Raw genomic sequence first — 22,890 nt, 5'->3', positions numbered from 1 at the left:
TAAGAACAACAAAGCAATGATTCTGGTAAACTACTTTCATTGATAACGAATATTACATAATTTTGACCCACCCTGGAGTAGCATTCCCTGGGATGTTGACACACACATACAAAATAGACAGACACTAACAAGTTCGTAACTTATAGACCCTTGAGCCAGTTCAGTTCAGCGACCCACCACTTGTGAACGAACACATGTACTTTCACGAGATCCATGAAGATACACATACCTAAGGCGTGCATCTATCCTCACATGATCCTGGAATCTTGGAAGGATGAAATTCATCACTAAATCTTTTATTTAACTAATTATATGTAATGGAAAAAAAACCAAACAAACCTTGACTACTTGCCATAGTATGATTCAATATAAAACGAACTTGTAATATGAATTCTGCCTCCCCACTTGGAATTTTAGCTAGATCATCTCCATTAATCTAATAGTGCTTGTCGTTGTGAAAATATTATATTATTAGAGACTATTCTTTTTAAAAACCCATGAGCTAAATTAAAAACAGATGAAATGCACTATCATGTAAAATACGGGCAACAAAAGTTTAAAAAGAAAAAAGATAATAAAGAACAAACCTGAAATTTAAGAGGCACAATAGTTCTCCCGTTCTCGAACAAGTCATCACACTGTAAGCATGCACAAACAAAGTTACAATACTGAATCTTGTATGTATTATGAATAAGGTAGTTAATTCTAGTGTTAATCCTAGTAGGAACATAGAAATGAATCTCTTCGTCATTGATGATGCAAACCTGAATATATGGGTAGTAAATATCCTTTAACTTGCATTTAAGTTGTCTTATGGTAGTGCATCTCATATTTGGCTCGAAAATCTCAACCTGTTCAAAAATGTTTCCGCAAAAGTTTGATCTTAAATCATATCCAATCCTTAAAATACAAATAATTGTTACCTTTGTGAAACCTCCCACGGGAGATAATACAAGTTCTTCAATTGTGGGCACTCGAAGGCCACCATAAGTCTAAATGTGAGAAGGAATAATAAATAGAAGATAAATCAGGCTTAAAAAAAGTAGACGAGAAGAGAGAAAACTTGTAATAGAGATCAAAATAGCACAATTACACTCCATGATCCTTTTGAACTAGAAACCGATGCACTGGTAAGAGAATTTCCCTCAAGACATAGCATATAAACTTTTTTACCAATTTTCGTCTTGGACAAAACTTTTGTATGTCTACAGTAAGGTAAACCACAAAATGAAGTTATCACAGCTAGTACTAGTAGACATAGTTTCTTAATCATTTTAATAGGTATACCTTCCTAAATGCATAGATGCGATAAAACCACAATATCCAAACACGCCAAAGACAGACTGTATAGGTCAACAGAAGTTTTATTATTAGTCATGATGAAAAGGATATATTTAAAGATGACAAATTAAGCATATTTTATGCAATTTCGGCACTCCATATTAAGTACCGTTAAATATGGATGTTTGTCACCAATGGCTTGTATTTCATATGCCCTATTAAAAGCAGCACCCGTCTCCCCCCTACAAAGGAAAAAAAACATATGATAAAACATAACCATGAAAGTATAAGAAACAAAGAAATGCAACAACTGAGAGTATATCATCTTACCACTTCTCTATAGACATAAAGTCCATACCCGGGCATGTGTCATATATAGATATTTTGTTATTTGAAACTTCAATACTGCCAATGATGGATGTATAGTAAGAATTGGTAGAAACCAACGTCCTAAAAATTAATTGTATATGTTAACTGTTGTACCTTATTAACTTCTTATCATATTCATCATCAGCCCACATTGCTTTCAAGGTATTATCCTAGAGTAAAGAGTATGTCATATTATAAACCTTGAACATGAAGCTCCACAATTGATAAAAAAAATTAAAGAATTTGCATAATTGTAAATTGAATACGTATATTAATTAATTCATTAATTGAATAAAGCTAGCTACGCAACACTTCGATGATCATAAACAAATTACATGTTAACCCTAAACTTGTTACTAATTATTAAATCAACATTTCAAGCATTTCAAAACTTGGGTCGATAATTATAGAGAACAAAACATGGATTGGTAAGGAAATTTAACCATCGAATTATTTCTTACAATTAAATCTAATGCGATTTTAAAAGTGTATTATTCAGGTAATTTCGTTAGCAACTTCATATCGGAAGTTATTTCCCACATGTTCTATGAACAAAAAAAGAAAGCATTATAGTTAAATAAATTCATCATTGTAAGTAAACCACCATATATAATGAACCCTAACAAACCTCGTAGATTGTTGTCGATTGAGACCCGTCCTGTTACAATATCATTACGTATTAAGTAATTAGAAACAAATTTCAACTGAAGAGGTATGTACCCGCCTCAACACGGAGCAAGGCGGGTCAACCCACAAGAAGCTTGAAATCAAGACATTATGAAGGCACTAAGCCAAAACCTACGCGCATGGCGCATATCACATATGCTCAGGCATCATATGCCCAGGCACCACACATGCTCAGGCATCATATGCCCAGGCACCACACATGCTCAGGCATCATATGCCCAGGCACACATATGCTCACGCATATCACATATGCGCGTGGCGCATCAGCGCGCGGCGCATATCACATCTGCGCATGAAACATCTGCGCGTGAGAATAAAGAGAAGACCTCGCGCATCCTCAGGATTGTTGCATATCACACATGCACATAATCAACCTCGTCCTTATCCAAATCAGGATTAGGGCAACCTTGATGGTGCACGTCAGACAACCTTCCAGAAGGTATCTTTTTAAGGAATAAGAATATGCTGATGTCGACAGAAGCCAAATGAAAGGTGGACAACTCAGCATGACGCATGTGCTACCACGTGATTACAACCAATGAGAAAGCACCAGGTGTCCCAGAGGACACGTGGCGCAGAGCAATTGGAGGAGGCCAACAAGGCTTAGCCCAATCAGTGGAAACCCTAGCACTATAAATATAGCATCAACTCCACATTGATAGACACATTCATACACATTCATTGACAATCATATCACATTCAATCACATTGAAACAAACAGTTACGGCCAGTAACATAGAATCACACAGAGTATTCAGCTATTAAGCAATACTCTCAAGAGATTTCCTGACTCTGATATTATTATCTTCTCCCACAAAAATACTTATTCTCACACCGGAGGGTTACCCCAAAGAGGACCCCTCTGTCCCTTTCTGAGGGGTAAGTTGACGGTGCTATTCTCACACGTTTCTTCATTGGCGCACGCAGTGCATGATGTCATCAGGGTCGCGCGTGTGTCTGCGCTGTTGTACGAAGTGGGCTTGGAACTTTTCCAACAGTTCCTCGAACCCATCGATTTGCCCAGTCGGCAAGCTCTCGAACCAGACACGCGCCGCGCCCGTGAGGCAGCGAGCAAACATGTGACACCATGTTGGCATCGTCCAGCTCTCTAGGTTTCCCGTGTTGTAAAAACCTTGCAAGAAATCGTCTGGATCTGTTGTGCCGTCATATTTACCCAAACCACTTGGCATCTTGGTTTTGTGCTGGATGGGAGCCTTCGCGATGCGCTCAGTGAACTTTGAATGTTTCACCAAGATGGCTGGTCTGTACGGTGTGGTTACGTCCACTTGCCCTCTAACTGGTGGGCTGTACGGTATTTGCAGATCCAGATCGGCTCTGGCTCCAGGCGCCATGTTCACAGGCGCGCGGGGCTGTGAGCCTCCTGCATGAGTATCTCGCGTCTTCCTCATGCTGTGCACTTCTTCATCACTGAACTCAGTGTGTGCAGTGTGAACAGAATGTCCTTCTTCCGGCGCGCGCGGCCTTTTTGTTCTATGAACAGTTTGCTTATCAAACGCTTGCCTTTGTGTTAAGTCGGCTAGCTTTTTCTGTTTGACCATCTCATTATACTTGTCCATTAGACGCCGCTGCTCGTTTATGAGCCATTCGTTAGGATCATTTGTTTCATCTTCTGGACCCATTGGTCCTTTTTGTTTCGCGCCGGCAAGATTTTGTAACGTAAGATCGTCTGGAGGAGTTTCAGTCTGGCCATGAGGACTTGTGATGAAAGGACGGTTACTGGTGGCGGCGTAGAATCACGCTGCGCCCTCAGAAACTGTTGTCCCTCATTAACATCCTCACGCTCAATATCCTCCAGAGCTTGATCAACGTTACGAACGCCAGAAACCATGGTGATGATTTTTGTTTTTATATATAGATCTGATGAGACAAATCTTGGCTGATTTCATTGCCGAGGTCCCTGAAGGAAAAATTGAAGAGGCTCAGCGCGAGGTAGACCCTCCGCGAGCGAGCGATAAAGAAAATGTTTGGAGATTGTTCACTGACGGAGCTTCAAACAACGAAGGGTCCGGCGCAGGCCTAAAACTGGTCGACCCAGAGAATCATGAATATACTTACGCCATCAGGTTGGACTTCAAAAGCACCAACAATGAGGCTGAGTATGAAGCCCTGCGGGCTGGCCTGCGCATCGCGCACAAATTTGGGGTTAAAAAGCTAGAGGCCCATGTTGATTCATACTTGGTAGCAGCACAGGTCAATGGCCTTTATGATGCCAAGGAGAATACCATGCCTCTATATCTAGAGCAGGCGAAAAAGCTCGTCGAGCAATTTGACAGCTTCAGAATCATTCATATTCCGCGCAGTGAAAACAAATCTGCAGACGCGCTGAGTAAGATGGCATCAACCAGTTTTGATCACTTTGGCAAAGATGTCAGGGTAGAAGTACTGAGCAACCCGTCGGTGGTAGCGAAGTCTGTCCTTGTAACTCATACAACCCCTTCATCGTGGATAACTCCAATAATGGAATTCTTGAATGAGGGAAAGGTACCAGATGATCGCGCGCAAGCGAGGAAGATAAGACACAAGGCGCAGAACTACGAATTGCTTGATGGTACATTATATCGACGCTCTTATCTTGGGCCGCTCATGAAATTCCTAGATGCTGAGGAAGCAAGCTATGTGATTAGAGAGATACATGAAGGAATCTGTGGAATACATGCTGGCCCGCGCATGGTGGTTGCCAAGGCAATGAGCGCAGGTTACTATTGGCCTGGCATGTACTTGGACGCTCTAAAAGAGATCCAAAAATGCAAACCATGTCAAAGCTATGCGCCAAACACCATGCGGCCAAAGAACAACTTGATTCCGGTGACCTCCGCATGGCCTTTCCACAAATGGGCAATCGACATTGTGGGTCCCCTACCGCAAGCGCCTGGGCGAGTAAAATTTTTGGTAGTGGCAGTAGATTATTTTACAAAATGGGTTGAAGCCAAGCCACTAGCAAAAATAACAGCCGAAGCGATGAAGCAGTTTATCTGGAGCCACATCATATGCCGTTTTGGCTTGCCCATGGAAATTGTGAGCGATAATGGCAAACAATTCACTGATAAGAAGATATCCAGCTGGCTCAAGGAATTGCGCATCAACCAAATTTTCACTTCAGTTTATCACCCTCAGGGGAATGGACAAGTGGAACGCGCGAACCAAAGCTTGTTAAATGGGCTGAAGAAAAGGTTGGAGGGAGAATCCTATTCTTGGGTCGAAGAGCTACCTAATGTCCTGTGGGCACACAGGACATTAAGCAAAACCAGTAATGGCGAATCCCCGTTCAGCCTAACCTATGGAACAGAGGCAATGATTCCAGCGGAAATTGGATGCCCATCCCATAGAGTGCTCATGATGAGCAAAATTGATAACGAGCGCGAAAGAAGATTGGATCTCAACTTACTTGAAGGGCGCAGAGAGGCAGCTATTATCAGTGAAGCCAAGTACAAGAAAAAACTGGAAAAATATTACAACCAGCGTGTGAAAGAATGCCACTTCAAGAAAAATGATTTTGTCCTTCGAAATAATGAAGCTAGCCGCGCGATACCCCCGAGAAAAATGTCCCCCAACTGGGAGGGACCTTATCAAATCTCAGAAGAATTGGGGAAAGGCGCATATGCTTTAAAAGATTTGAATGGAAAGAAGATCCCGCGTGCATGGAACGCAGCACAGCTTAGGAAATGTTTCATGTAAAAAATATCAAGTTTGTAATCAAGGCCTTTTAAGCCATTATGAATAATGATACGCGCTATCTTCTCTTAATGTGGATTCTATTACCTTTTGCATACATGTTTCACACTTCCCTTTATTAGTTTTGAGCAATATGACAACATTGTATTGACATCAAAACGAAATAAAAACGAAGTAAAACATACATGTGCGAGCTTCAAGCTCAAACGCGTTAACGAGTTTTAACTCTAAAACGTCAGGGCCTTAGCCCAATTCTACTACCTTTTGCATACGTGTTTCACACTTCCCTTTATTAATTTTGAGCAATATGACAACATTGTATTGACATCAAAACAAAATAAAACGAAGTAAAACATACATGCGCAAACGCGTTAAAGAGTCTTAACTCTAAAACGTCAGGGCCTTAGCCCAATAATGTGAGCCTTAGCTCAAATCACTCACAACATCCAACCTACATACTGCGCACCCTGACCATAAAAATACCTAAACACAACTAAGGCAAAGCAAATGCAAAAACATAGTTGTTAAGGTCTCAGGTCGAGGTCGCGCATGAAGTTGTAATGGATATCTGAGTAACACATATTGACACGTAAAGGCTAAAAAATTCATAATTCCACGCGCGATCACGTCGCGCAAAAGAGGAATAATGAAACCGCCAAGACACGTGTCAACACAAACAAGATATGGCAAAATCACTTACAATATGACAAGGGTTAAGTATAACAAATTCCTTACAACCTTGTTCTTATTCCAACGTGCAAGCATATCTTATATAAAGAGATGAATGGGAATGCGCAAGATGCGAAGAAGGGAAAAACATAATTTCATTCAAAAGCATTGAAATTTACAAGTTTACAAGATGATGAGATACAAATTACAAATAAAATAAAAAAAAAAAAAAAAACATGAAGGGCTTCTCAAGTCTCCACGTTGACATCAGCCTCTTCATGATCCTCATCCTCGCCCTCAGCATCTGCCGCAGCCTGCTCCTCTTCATCTCCAAACTGACCATAGTCAAGTTCTTCATCTTGAATGGAGTCTTCTACCATGACAGTGTCAGGAGCGGATCCTTTGGCCACGCCAGAGCCGCTAGCAACGCCAGCATTCTCCGCGCCATTGTCGCCACCAGCCCCTTCGCACTCGTCAAGTAATTTCTTTAGCGCGCCGAGGTCGGGCTGGTCAGCAAGCGCGGATATCTGCAAATCATAAGCAAAATTATGAGTACAAAAAGACTTAGAAAATAAGTCAAGGCAATCTCATTAAGGTTAAAATACCTGCGCAAGGATGGGAATGGGAGTGTTCATGTACTTCTCCCCCATCGCGGTCATTTCCGCGCAGGCAGCGTTGCTCTGATAAGGGTACTCGGATGGGTTCTTCTTCAACATGCCATATTCATAACCATCCGTGAACCCTTCAGCTCGGCCCACCACGCGCGCGGCAGCGTTGCAATCCATCACCAGGGCCTGAAACTCGTTTGAGTATTTCATCGCGTAAGCGCAACGTGTCATGCCCTGTGAGATCAGCCATTGGCGATCCTGCGCGAGGCCAGCAACAGACGTCTCGAGGGCAGGAACCTGAGAGTTTAATAACTCAACAGTTTCCTTAGTCTTTGTTAGCTCCTCTTTGTCGGACGCTGCTGCCGCCAACATTTTTTCTTTTTCCACCCGCGCAGCATCAAGTGCTTCCTGGCTAGACGCTGCCGTCGCCAGGGCTTCATCTTTATCGGCCTGCGCGGCCGCCGGCTCCTTCTTCAGGCGCGCAACCTCACTCTCCAGTGATGATTTGTCAGTTATAGACTGGACAAGAGCTTGGTCACGCGCCTCAGCCTCAAGCTCCAACTCGCGCGCTCGGCGCGAGTACTTGGCCGCGTCCGCCTCCGCCGCCTGCAACTTCTCCCGCGCGGCCTGAAGCTCATGACCACGCTTCACGAAGGCGCTGTTGGCGCTGGCTCTGTTCTCACTGAGCTCGGCTTGGAGCTTCTCAGCTCTCTCGCGAGCATCAGAAAGATGCCAAGCAGACACCTTAGCCTCTTGCTTGGCTTCCGCAAGAGCATCACGTACTTTTACGTAATCAAAGCGAAGCTCTTGGGAGGCAGCAAAGAAGGCCGACCCAGCAAACATATGGTCGTTGAGCAGGTCGTCGCGAGCGCGGTCCTCCTGGAACCTCCTTTCAGTTGGAGGCACAGCATGAGCCCAGAATTCCGCACACACACCCATGGACTGAAAGGTGCTGTCTTCAGTTATATTCCATCTCGGGCGGTAAATGTGATCGGATTCCTGCAAAAGCAAAGTAATTATCTAAGTTATCAAAAAACTAAGACGGAACTCCGCGCAGCGGAACAAAAAATAACCTATACCTGCGGGGATGAAGCAGAAAAGTCATCGCCAGCCCTACGAGAAGGCTCCGCCGCGAAACCTCGTGGCGCAGCAGGGCTGGCGCGGGCGCCCGCGGAGTCTTCAACTTCAAACTCCTCACCCTCCTCTGAAATAGGCCTCTTCTCCTGCGACCTAGAATCAAAATCGGTCTCGCGGGGAGGGCTGTGCGCAGGAGGAGGTGAGGGAGGTCTCGACGCCGCCAAGTCAGCGCGCAAAACGGCCTCCTGCTCCTTAGTAATGCCGATGAGGGGAGATTCATCGCTTGCAGGAGCAGGAGCAGAGCCAACGGCGCTGGGAACGGCGCCAGGAGTGCCGCCAGAAGCTTGTGCACCAGCTACGGCTTCTATGAAAAAATCAACAACAAGAAATGGTTCAGGACTTGATCTAAAAGAGTCAGAAAATAAGAGCGCAATACGTACCTTGGCGCAACTCCGTTCGCGCAGCAAACATCGCCATAAAGTCCATTCTACCCTTCTTTGAGGGTAAAACGGGGGACTTCGAAGCGACCTCCGGCGCAGCCTCGGCATCTTGTTGCGCTGTCGCCGGCTCTACAAATATTTGAGTAAGACAAGATTCATTAGTAATCCTATAAGGATCGCGCTCGTAGAAACATAAAGGATAAGCAAAGTTTACCTGTCACGGGCGTTTCAGCCGCGCGAACGGAGGAGGTAGTGGCACCATGCCTCAGGTGGACAGGAGGTCTGCCCACTTTTTGAGGCAGGGAAGACAAGGAAACCTTGGTGGTAAACTCCTGGGTTTTCCCAAATCCTCCCGCCCGAGTAGGAGGATCCTGAACAACAGGGGCAACATCTTTCTTCTGTTTCTTACTGGCCCCTGCGCCAGTTTTCCCCTTAGCTTTACGCTTTAGTTGGGGCGCCTCCTCCTCCTCCTCCTCTTCCACGAGCTCCAGCTCGTAGTTCTCCAGCGCATCTACAATACATACAACAGAAGTGTTAGCAAAATTTGGTATTATAAAGGAAAATGAATAAGTACAAAGGCTTACCAGGCGCATCGCTGTCGAAGACAAATCCCAGATCAACAGGGATGAACATGTCATCAAAGCGATCCGGGAAACCAACCTCCCCAGCGCCAAGCGCGACGGAGCCACCCTCCATGTGCTCATCATAGGCAGCATGGATATACTCCTTGGTGACTGCACAAAACAAGTCAAATGAGTTCAGCAAAAAGAATTATATTCGCGCAGAAGTAAAGCAATGAGATAAAACTTACATAACCCGTCGACTTGGATAACGGGCTCAAGCGCGCTGTCCGCCCACCTCTTGCTCATACCAACCCCCACCAGCGCCTCCTCACAAATGTTCTTGGCGGGGGATGGTTCAGCGGTCAGCTTATTAACCCAGGCGCCAGTTGGGTTCTTGAGGACACCCACATCCGCAGGCGCAGAAGAAATCGCGCGCATGGTCATGCGGATGGGGATCACACCAGCCCTTATGTAAAAGAACCTCTCAGACCAGTCATGAAGGCTCTTGAATGAAACAGTGGAGCACTTCACCTTCTGACTGCGAGGAATAAAAGAGAACCAATTGTCTTGGATCTTGGGCTTGTAAAAATATTGAAAGCGCCGAGGGGTGGGCTCCTCGCGCTGGGATTTGCACATGAACTCAAAGTGAGTCATGCGCACAAGTCCAAATGGATGGACTTGGGATATATGAATCCCATAAAACTGAAGCAGTGCACCCACAAACCTTGTCATCGGGAGACGAAGATTGCAGTGGGTGAAAAAGTGGCTATATAGGGATATATAGCCGGTAGGCGGGTCCGCCGCCGTTTGCCCGGCCCCAGGCAACATGCAGCCAAACAGGGCGGGAAAACCCTGAGAGGCGATAAGGCGGTCAAGATCAGACTGCCTCAATTTGCAGAGGATTTCATTCCACCTCTTCACCGCCTTGGTCCTCCCTACCTCCTCCGATGAGCCCTCAGCAGCCTTCTTCCCCTTGCCGGTCTTCTTCAATGTAGACATTACTAACGATTTTCTACGGCAAGGTATGGGGGTGATTGTGTTGTCTGAACTATCAGACATACAACGGTGACAAAGAACAAATGATGCCTCTGAACAACAGATATTTGGGAAGCAGAACAAAGATAATCAGAAGACAAAGAAAGAAAAGCTCAGAAGAATAAACAAGAAGATGAAGGATAAAAAAACTCTAAGGGCTGGCTTTTATAGGCCCATGAGAGAGAAATTTTGGTGCTGAACGGACTTCACGCGCCCCCACTCGCAGGTCTTGGCCAATGCGAGCGCGACACGTGTCCCTGACACTATGTGAGGGGACATGAAAGGAAACTAGACGGCTGCTGCCAGAGTCCACGCGCCACCACTCGCAGGTTTAAGCCACTACGAGCGCGACACGTGTCCCTGACACTGTCTGAGGGGACATGAAAGGAAACAATACGGCTGCTGCCAGAGTTCACGCGCCACCACTCGCAGGAACGGACCAACGAGAGCCCGACACGTGTCCCTGACAGCATGTGAGGGGACACGAAAGGCAACTGTAGCACCTCGAGCACACGAAATGTCTGACACGTCTCCATCACTGACCCACGTCAGCAACCATCACGTACATAGACGATTCGTTTTCAACCAAAAGGATAGAATTTCGCGCAATGACGAGTAATAAGAAGAAAAGAAAAACCCCTACTAAAAAAGCAAACTGTTAAAGTCTAATATCTATCTTGCCTCGCTCGCGCGAGACAAGACACACATTAGACTGGGGAGGCTTGAAGAGGTATGTACCCGCCTCAACACGGAGCAAGGCGGGTCAACCCACAAGAAGCTTGAAATCAAGACATTATGAAGGCACTAAGCCAAAACCTACGCGCATGGCGCATATCACATATGCTCAGGCATCATATGCCCAGGCACCACACATGCTCAGGCATCATATGCCCAGGCACCACACATGCTCAGGCATCATATGCCCAGGCACACATATGCTCACGCATATCACATATGCGCGTGGCGCATCAGCGCGCGGCGCATATCACATCTGCGCATGAAACATCTGCGCGTGAGAATAAAGAGAAGACCTCGCGCATCCTCAGGATTGGCGCATATCACACATGCACATAATCAACCTCGTCCTTATCCAAATCAGGATTAGGGCAACCTTGATGGTGCACGTCAGACAACCTTCCAGAAGGTATCTTTTTAAGGAATAAGAATATGCTGATGTCGACAGAAGCCAAATGAAAGGTGGACAACTCAGCATGACGCATGTGCTACCACGTGATTACAACCAATGAGAAAGCACCAGGTGTCCCAGAGGACACGTGGCGCAGAGCAATTGGAGTAGGCCAACAAGGCTGAGCCCAATCAGTGGAAACCCTAGCACTATAAATATAGCATCAACTCCACATTGATAGACACATTCATACACATTCATTGACAATCATATCACATTCAATCACATTGAAACAAACAGTTACGGCCAGTAACATAGAATCACACAGAGTATTCAGCTATTAAGCAATACTCTCAAGAGATTTCCTGACTCTGATATTATTATCTTCTCCCACAAAAATACTTATTCTCACACCGGAGGGTTACCCCAAAGAGGACCCCTCTGTCCCTTTCTGAGGGGTAAGTTGACGGTGATGTTCATTTTGTAGGTGGAAGAACCCAGATCCAAGAGAAACCATCGGTGAAATAGTCTAATCATACCCGAGGAAAGTAGATCGTCTACCAGTGAGTCGATCCACGTTTCTTCATCAACAAATCAATGAAGCAATATCATTACGTATTAAGTAATTAGAAACAAATTTCAACAAATCAATGAAGCGAACTTAGAATCAACAATTAAAAATACCGACGCACATTGTGTATGAGATTGTAGACTCGGTTTGTAACTAATCTTGTCAACCAAAAGCTAGTTTTAAAAATATGATCGTAATCATCAATAAAACGCAATTTTGCATCCCATCTAACGTTATTCTTAGATGGAACATGGACTGCATGAAGGCCTTCACGAAACACATATTTGTCTCGTTCACCAATATCCGTAAACTGTGATCTAATCATAAGAGTATATGATTGTTCATTCTCGTCTTCTTCATGAAACTGTACATCCACTTCACCCTTGGAATTCACAACTTCAAACTCCAAGTTTTCATGTTGGAAAACAACAAAACAGATATTGGGCATCTACAATTAATTATAAACGTAAGTTTGATATTAACATATTCTTGTCTAAAATTATTAGGTTAAAAGATTCAGACCTCTTAACCAAGATCAATGCACCCATGAGCATCTATGTTCTTGCTAGAAAAGGATCTATCCAACAAACAGAATGTTTATATAAAACATTCTGGAAGAAGTTACTAAATAAATACCAATCATTTAGGGGCGGGTCTACGTAAATCATTGTGGGTTTACGAAAATCCATTGAGTTTCAAATTTTATTAGAATGTTTATATAAAACATGAGAGTGAACCCATATCTATACTATATATAATACATAACTCATTGGCAAATTAAGACACTTAAGTTTTAAGTAATTTACAATTTAATTAACAAATGATATAACTTACATAGCATGTTGAAGAGGGGTAAACAGTCTATTAGAAAATATTTAAACATAGCTACAATATTGCCCTCTCAACTTTAATTAAATTTTGTAAATTTAAGTAATAGTTATAACATTATCCCTTTAACTTTTAACCATATAACCAACTTCCACTCACGATTTTTAACGGTCATAACTTTTTTATACGCTAATATTTTTAAAAAAAATCGGCAGCATAAAAACGAGAATTTTATTCTCTTTAATTTGAGTATGATATCCCCTTAGTTTTTTAGTTAAAAAATTATCATTTACGTAGCGGTGTTTCCGGTCCTGTTTTGACGGTTTTCAAATAAACAGTTAGTAGCGGTTTTTGATCATCGTAAACCGAAACAGAACCGTGAAAAATTGAAACCAAACCATTATCAACAGCTTGTGTTCCCGCTGCATCGCGCGGGTACCCTTGTAGTATAAATTGATTAGTGAACACATAAACACAATGAACTAGGATGAAGTGGTAAATACCATGTCTTGCAACTGAGAGGTGTCTAGGTTGATTTCCTTTTGCAACATGTATTTTATTTTGTTATTAATAAATGCTAAAAGTTATTTAGGTTTTAACCTTTTACCGTCAGCCGATTGGTATCATAATGCACAACAACAACAATCACAAAAATTCTAGTTTGACCTTGGCAAAAACCTTATTTGCTAATTGCTTCCCACGCTTTCCTATGTTATGATAATTGTTTCTTTATTCATATTTTGTTGTCATCTACCTTTCAAATGCTTAACTATGACGTTAACTATAGGAGCGTTGGCTACCCGTATCCTATACAATATTTGAATTTGCAGTTTATGATGCTAACTCCCCATAATCACAATACCTTAAAGAAAGTATTTACAAAGAAATAACTAAGAGAACTTATTGGTTTTGTTGTTTCGAGTATACATATTTCATTGTGCAGTTATTTAGCAATTGCAAAGAGTGTTGAAAGAATATTTTTCTTCAGTGAAGCATGTGAAGAAGAAATTGCGTATTAAGATGGGTGATGGATACTTGAACAATTCTTGCATTTGATACATTGAAAGGGAGTTCCTTCAACAAGTTCTGGTCGAAGATGTAATGCAACGTTTTCAATAGATAGAAACTCGTAGAGAACAACTATAGGTAGTTTTTTTATTTCTTTCTAAATTAGAGAAGATCATTGAATTTATATTATGTGTTTTTAATTTCTATTTTTTGTTATTGTATCGTATTTATATAAACTATGTGATGAACCTTACCCGACCCGAACTATCCCGAAAATTTGTAGGTTTAGTCGTATGAAAACAGTAAACCCATAAAAAAAATTCCTGGATCTGCTGGCAATCCTTTACTTTATAATAAATTGAATAAACTAGTATTGAAAAATGAATAACTGAAAATGAACCACTTGAGAATTTCCTTTGTGCTTATTATCAATTTTTTTGGAGTTTAACGTTATTAGCCGTCATCCCACAAACAATAGTTAATAGTGGTTTGTAAAAATATATTTGGCTGTTAAAAAAAATCTCACAATCTCATATATCCATGTGTTGGTCTAGTAGATCAACTTACGGTTAGGTTGTTTTCGATACCATTGCCAAGTAACAATGCTTATCTATTTATTCCAATAAAAGACTACCATATTTACCACTTGTCAATCTCATAGCCCTTCTTATATTTTCTTCTTTCCAACCAATTTTAATATATGTTCCTTATCTTTTAAACTATTTCAATACATTAATTCAATGTTTTTATTTAATGTAAATCCTAACCGATTCATATATTAGCATTAATAGTGAAATAAAAAAATAAGGAAATATAAAAATTGAAGTTGCAGGTCTATTATAATAAAATTTTAAAGTCATGGGTAATTGAAAATAAAGGTGCATCATTGTCGAAGAATTTGGAAACGTAAAAGTTGTTACATAATCATTTAGGATATTGAAACCTAAAATATCGTTTCATTAGTTTTTTACATAATTTCAATATTATATTAACTTATTAATTTTATTTTTATACAAATGCAATGAATTGGGTTTACGTTAATATTACATGTTGGTTAGTAAATAATTAAAGTGTTTATTATGGTTTATATTCAAAATAATAAAGCTTTATATATAATTTAAAAAACAATTACAATCATAACATTATTTGTAAAATGTATTATAAAAATTCATTAAGATTCACACTTATTATAATTTAGCTTAATAGAAATATTTATTATTTTTAGTTTTTATTATTTGTAACTTAATCATGCTCCTCATTAGATTTCAAAGAATATTCCATTTTTCACAATAATTTAAAAAAATAGTTAATCCAGTTAAAATTCATTACCATGTTTTCATAAAATCTGAAATCTTTGTTTCTTTTTTTTTCTTTAAGTTGTTAAAATATATATATCAATTAATTAAATATTCCAACAATTTCTCATAATATTAACTAATAACACGAGATTAGTATTCAAATTTAAGCATTTCTAATCTAATACTTTTAACTACTGTAAATAAGATAGCTACCTTCACTTTATGCAACTTTAAATTTTCTAATATTCTGCTAACTCACTGTTATTTGAACATGGCTTTAAAGTTAGTATGTTTTTGTGATTTTTCTGGCAATTACATTTCATATGAAATGAAACAATCATTTTGTTATAGTTTTTCGGTTTTATATGTTGCTTGATTATACAATTGTTAATTGTGCTAACTCACTGTTATTTGAATATGGCTTTAAGGTTAATATGTTTTTTTTTATTTTCCTGGCAATTACATTTCATATGAAATGAAACAATCATTTTGTTACAATTTTTCGGTTTTATATGTTGCTTGATTATACAATTGTTAATTGTAAAATATAAAGTCAATTAAAAATTTGTCATACACAGAATATTAATGCCAACAAATTTATCATAAATTCTAAAGATTATAAGGATGATTATATCAACAACATTCAGGTAATCTGGTTTTTGAGATAATAATGTTTTTTTGATAAACATGAGTAGATGATCTCAAATGACATCATATTAATTGATTAAAATGTATGATATTTTATGTGCATGAACTTTTTTTTTTTTTTTTTTTAGTTTCATGGATACATTATCATTTATCTAGGGTTGGTATATACTTGAAGAACCTTATTTGTCACACAAAAGAGTTACAAGCAGACCTATATGTTACCTTATCAAGAGTTACAGACATAAACTAAAGATTTTGATTTTTGATAAACAATGTATACCGACTACTACAATCACAAATATAGTATATAAGAAAGGTTTTACTTATTTGTAACATATTTTTTTAATCTTAATTATGTAATTTTTGTAATTCTAATGAAAATTATAATCGTTTTAACAATATATGATCATTTTATCGACTGTATTTGACTTAATAGTAAAAGTTTAAATTTTTCATCAACTACCCGTGTAATACACGGGCCTGTAAAAACGTTTTACGAACGTTTACGAGCCAGGAACTAGTCACAAATCGATACGTTAAAGGTCGTGTTCATTACGTTAAAGATCAATACATTATAATGGATGATGAATACATTAGGTGAGGATAGAATCCGGCATGGTAACAGTACATAAACATAAATATGGCACAGATCTCTATGCAAACTAACTATGGAAGGCCTATTTATAGGCAGGTCTCATTCGTTACACTGTAGTAACGAATGAGCCTTCTCATTCGTTAACATTCCTAACGAATAAGTCTTTCCATAGCCCCATTCGCTAAACACACTTAGCGAATAGGTATACTTTAACGATTGAGCCGCCATTCGTTACACTGTAGTAACGAATGGGCTCTTACATTAACGAATATGCCTAGTCTTTAACGAATGAGGCCTCATTCGCTAAACATGCTTAGCGAATGAGCCTTTATACATTAAGTGTAAAGACTAAACTAGCCCTAGCCTATTCGAACAGCTGTGGACACCAAATCCGTGCACTTACAGACTCCCCATTTTCCGTAGCTGTCGAATGCTTTCCAATACTTTAGCATCCAATACTTTAGTCTTCAATACTTTATCCTCCAATACATTAACGTCGAATACGTTAACGACGAATACATTAAAGTTGAATACTTTAACCGTTAATACTTTAACTGCATATCATCAGCCATACAGCCAACCTCCCCCTTGGCTGATGATTCTCGGGCTTGTGCAAACAGACAAAATATAACTCTTTGTAAGCAAACCAACAACTTGTAGCTATTCGAATCAGATCTCCCCCTCAAATAAGCATGTCCAGGTGATCATTCCGATCATCCAACTGGCATATGATATGGTTCGATCAATCGAATCAATGAGCAACAAATCATCGGCTATCTGTCACACCTGTAAAGCAAAAATGTCTTTACGTTTAACCTTGTCACACATCTTCATGAACAACCCAATCATTCCGCGTCTTTCACTTTGGTCTTCACTCTCTCGATAACATCTATCCCAAAATATAACTCTTTGAAGCTCTTCGGCAACCAATACACTTAGATGCACTACTTTTTTGGGCATATGATTCAGAGTTCCAACCTTCGTTAATCAACCCCGAACAATCATATTCTTCAATATGATGACAAGAACCATATATTCCTCAATCAAATCAACCCATTCAAGAATGTCCCCTTCAACAGAAGCAATCCGCCGAATACTCGTAGCCAACATTGTCAGGATCAAAGTCCCTCAGAAATAAGTAATCGGACAGACACTCGTATCCCACATAGTCAGGTTTCAATCTTGAACAAATCAATCCCCAATCGAAGAATAATAGCAGTCTTGGACTCAGTCATATCATAGCTTTGCAATCACGAATTACCACCCGAATTGCAGTAATTTTTCAAGAAACATTTGCGAAGGTAGAAAGATAACGATCCAATAAGCTCTTTGAAAGTTTTATCTCCCCCTTTTCTTGACAAATTAGGCAAGGTCCTGAACAGTTCTTCGAAAATCTTCAATAAAAGTCTCGTTAACTTAACCGGTTACTCCCCCCGGCCCCTCGATATGCGTGAAAAGTCGGCCGGAAAATATATCTCCAAATTTTGCCAAAAGAGTATCCCGCATGTTTTAAAATATCCCCAAAAAATTTCGTTTAAGAAAATTTTCTGAAAATATTTTTTTTTTTTAACTTCATACGTTAACCTGTTCTTCATTCGCTAGAACAGTATACAATGAATGGCATCTTGTCCACATTCGTTACCCATGAACGAATGAATCACATTCGTCATAAATAACCAACCATTCCATTCATTAAATCTTGAACGAATAGTAACACATTCGTTACACTCACATTCGTTATAGAACTGATGGATGTCAGAAAAAAAATAATGAATGTGTATTGATAACGAATGAGTCCATCTTCGTAATGAATATGCACATAACGAATGAGGCTCACATTCGTTAAACCTTTTAACGAATGAGCTCATTCGTTAAAACTCCGTTAACGAATGAGTTTGAATTTAACGAATGAGTCGTTAACGGTTACTGTAGCCGGAAAACCGATTTTTACTCATTCGTTAAAACTCCGTTAACGAATGAGTTTGAATTTAACGAATGAGTCGTTAACGGTTACTGTAGCCGGAAAACCGATTTTTACCGGAAAAAACTGTTACAGTCGCCGGAAAACGCATATCTTGTAGTTCACCAATGGCGGATTCATCCAAACTTCATAATCAACCTTCAAAATACATTACATAGATTTGGATTTTCGTTCCGAACACAAATTCACCATCAAATTCTGTTGGGTTTTAACAAGATTATCAAAGTGATAAAATCCATATTTTACCAAAAACGCAACGGAAATAAGTTTTAAATCTTGTTAATAAGGTATGTATAAAACCAATTTTACACATACAAAACCCAAGCGCGGATCCAAATACGAAATACATACTATCTAACACATGCATGTCACTATAAGTACATGCATTTTAAAGCTACCTTTCAAATCCAAGGAAGAGGAAGGAGATGATGATGAAGAAGGCTAGAGCTTCAATGGAGATGCTCCTCAAGCTTGCATACCCCAAGCATCCAACAAGCACCCTTTGTAGCTAGGATTTACACTTGATTTCACCTCCTTCTTGCCCTTGCTCTTGGCCGAATCCAAAGAGAGGAAGAGAGGAAGCTCAAGCAGAGGATTTATCCTCTATTGTTCCCTTTTGTGTTCTTGCTCTTGGCCCTCCAAGAGAGAAAAGGTAGAGAGAAAAATCCTATGTTACTTGTGTTGTTGTGTGTTAGAGAGAAAAACAGTGAAAGAAACATAACAAGTAGTCTTTCATTTAAGGCACCACCCACAAGCACCAATAAAAACCTTTGCATGCCTCCACTACCTTGGAGATAATAATATAATAATGGAAGTGAAAGAGAAGGGGGGGGGCCTTCCTTTCTTATTCTTATTATTATTAGTTTTTATACAACTTTCCATATATGTTATAAAACATATAGGTGACATGCTTGGTAATTTGGTTTACATATTGTTATTTAACCAACTTAAATAACACTATGTAAAGTTCTCTCAAATATAAATCATCCATATGATTTATTTACTACACAAGTACATTATATTTGGAAACCCCTTTCCAAATAACTCAAGTGTCAATATTCATTTGTTATGATCATATCATCTATAAACGAATATTATATGTGTTTGTCTAGCTTGTTATTGGGTATGACCCGACTTGGATCATGACGTACTAGCCACATCAATAAAAATATGTGTCTTGGGCATAACGAGTCCAACAATCTCCCACTTGCACAAGATACATATAAGATTGATGCAAGTAGCAAATACCGCCTAACTACGGTTTACTACCCCTAATACGCATGACGAAGTGCCATTCAATAACATCATCCCCTTCAAGTCCCTTACTTGAAATGATTTAGGTACATCTATCATTTATCCTTTTGCTACAGATGTCATGTCAAATCCAGAGACACAGAGTGATCATTCTCTGTTGATTTAACTTTTTAGGCCTTAGACATCTCACTCTCAACGAATAAGAGGGACAAATCCCCTCTTGACTACATACGTCTCTCACAATCACCTTGTACCAGACCTGATCTTAGCCTTATGTACTGTCATGTTTCAGAGCAGCGAAGAACTAAGTCAAAGTATAATACTTGGTGAATATTAAGACCCAATATGTATCTCAGGTCGAAGGATACTATGATATTCGCCTTTACTCAAATTTACTTATGATCAATCACAAGGATTCCATGTAGTAACATTTGAGAGCGGGTCAGTCCAATATTTATAACCCATAAATATCTATGAACCTTGGCAGCAACCCTTGCTCTATATTCATATCCCATGAATATCCACCAATCCAAGTTCATAATAGTCTTACCTTCATATTTGTTCCCACAAATATGAGCGACTACGGACATTTAGAATAAGTAACTTATTCATGCATTTAAACACGCTAAAATGGAACATAACTCAAAATGTCATAATCATAAACCATAATCATATGAATGAGTCAAAATAACAATTATTCCGATATCCAAATACAAAATTTCGATCATATCCAATCACTAGAATACCGAAGTCCTAAGGCACAAGTATGACCCTCATGCTTTGGCCTTTCAAGAAGCTTCGTGAGTGGATCCGCAATGTTTTGATCGGTGTGAACTTTGCGAATACATATATTTCCCTTTTCAACTTCATCCCTTATGTAGTTGAACCTCCACTCAATGTGCCTTGTCTTTTGATGTGCACGAGGTTCCTTGATTTGTGCAATTGCACCCTCGTTGTCACAAAAGATCTCTAGAGGGTCCTGAATGGTACGGACTACCTCTAGGTCGGCAATGAATTTCCTTATACACGCGGCTTCTTGAGCTGCCAATGAGGCAGCGATGTATTCAGATTCCATGGTGGATAAGGCTACCACGTCTTGTTTTGAGCTATTCCAAGAGATTACCCCACCATTCATAACGAAAACATATCCCGATTGTGATCTAGAATCATCTCGATCGGTTTGGAAACTCGCATCCGTGTAACCCTTTACCACGAGTTCCTCCTCACCCGAACCGTATATTAGAAACATATCCTTAGTCCTTATAAGGTATTTCAATATACTCTTGACCGCCATCCAATGGCTACTTCCCAGATTATGTTGGAATCTACTTGTCATGCTTAAAGCGCATGATACATCCGGTCTAGCGCATACCATTGCATACATGATGGATCCAATAGCCGATGCGTATGGGATTCCATTCATTCTATCTTGCTCATCCTTTGAGCTTGGACATTGAGACCTACTCAATATCGTTCCTCTTTGAATGGGTACCAAACCTTTCTTAGAGTTCTCCATCTTGAACCTCTTCAAGATTTTGTCAATGTATGCGCTTTGGTTTAAACCTATCAACCGCCTTGATCTATCCCTATAGATCTTTATTCCCAAAATATAGGCGCTTCACCAAGATCCTTGATAGAAAAACAACTTCCAAGCCATGCTTTTACCCTTTCCGTGGTTGGAATGTCATTCCCAAATAGTAGTATGTCATCAACATACAATACTAAGAAGGTAATGATGCTCCCACTAGCTTTCTTATACACACATGCTTCATCACCATTCTTGATGAACCCAAATTTCTTAACTTCTTCATCAAAACAGTGATTCCAACTTCTAGATGCTTGTTTCAATCCATAGATTGATTTCTTTAACTTGCATACTTTGTTAGGATGTTGTGGATCGACAAAACCTTCGGGTTGAACCATATAGACATCTTCCTCAAGATGCCCATTTAGGAAAGCGTTTTTGACATCCATTTGCCATATCTCATAGTCATAATATGCGGCTATGGCAAACAATATCCTAATAGACTTTAGCATTGCTACGGGAGAAAAAGTTTCATCATAGTCAACCCCTTGATTTTAAGTGAAACCTTTTGCTACAAGTCTAGCTTTATAAGTATCCAAGTTTCCATGCATATTGGTTTTCTTCTTGAAAACCCACTTACTTCCAACCGGTTTAGAATTAAGAGGTGGTATAACCAAATCCCATACTTGGTTGTCATGCATGGATTGCATCTTAACGTTCATGGCTTCAAGCCATTTGTCACAATCGGATTGTGACATTGCATCACGGTATGTGGTGGGTTCATCCGAATCTACCACATAGCATCCATCCATGAAAAATCCATATCTTTCGGGTGGATAACTAATCCTACCGGATTTGCGAACGTTTTGTGTGTCTTGATCAACCATTTGATCATTCTCAACAACCTCTTGTTGAGTGCTAGTATCAACCAAATGTGTATCGGCTTGTGGTTCTCGATCCTCCTCGAGTTCCACCGTTCTACTAGTACCTTCCATAAGGAACTTAGTTTCCATGAACTCGGCCTTTCGAGCAACAAACACTTTTTGCTCGGTTGGGTTGTAGAAATAATATCCCATAGAGTCCTTTGGATATCCTACAAAGATACACTTAGTGGATCGACTTTCAAGTTTGTTTTGGGTGTTGTTCTTGACATAAGCCTCACAACCCCATACCTTTAAATATGACAATGATGGAACCCTTCCATTCCATATTTCATAAGGTGTTTTGTCCACTTTCTTGGTTGGGGCCATATTTAAAATACGGTCCGCGGAGAGCAAAGCGAAACCCCAAAATGATAGAGGCATTGTGCTTCTAGCCATCATAGATCGAACAATATCCAATAGAGTTCGATCCCTCCTCTCGGACACACCATTATGTTGTGGTGTTCTGGGTGGAGTAAGTTGTGAGATGAATCCACAACTTCTAAGATGATCTCGAAAAGCATCACTTAGGTATTCACCTCCTCTATCCGAACGAAGTACTTTGATGGTTTTATCGAGTTGATTTTGTACTTCATTTTGGAAGACTTTGAACATTTCAAAGGCTTCATCTTTGTGTCTTAACAAGTACACATACCCATAACGACTATAATCGTCGATAAAAGTAATGAAGTATCTTTCACCATTCCTTGTCAT

At 39.9% G+C, this 22,890-nt stretch overlaps 1 long non-coding RNA gene across 1 annotated transcript; it reads right to left on the bottom strand.

Annotated features, from left to right (window-relative positions):
- Positions 1-564: 564 nt before the first annotated feature.
- LOC143580209 (uncharacterized) lies at positions 565-993 on the bottom strand. The gene is made up of 3 exons (XR_013143602.1): positions 924-993; positions 765-851; positions 565-638 (listed from the first exon to the last, which is right to left on the bottom strand). It is a non-coding gene; the product is annotated as an uncharacterized LOC143580209 (long non-coding RNA).
- Positions 994-22,890: the final 21,897 nt, after the last annotated feature.

The sequence above is a fragment of the Bidens hawaiensis genome, unplaced genomic scaffold, assembly GCF_021521415.1.
Source record: "Bidens hawaiensis isolate Kalapana, Puna unplaced genomic scaffold, B.hawaiensis_p1.1 tig00030279_1, whole genome shotgun sequence".
NCBI lineage: Eukaryota > Viridiplantae > Streptophyta > Magnoliopsida > Asterales > Asteraceae > Bidens > Bidens hawaiensis.
Note: the sequence above shows the minus strand (reverse complement) of the source record. Positions and strands in the feature narration are given on the sequence as shown.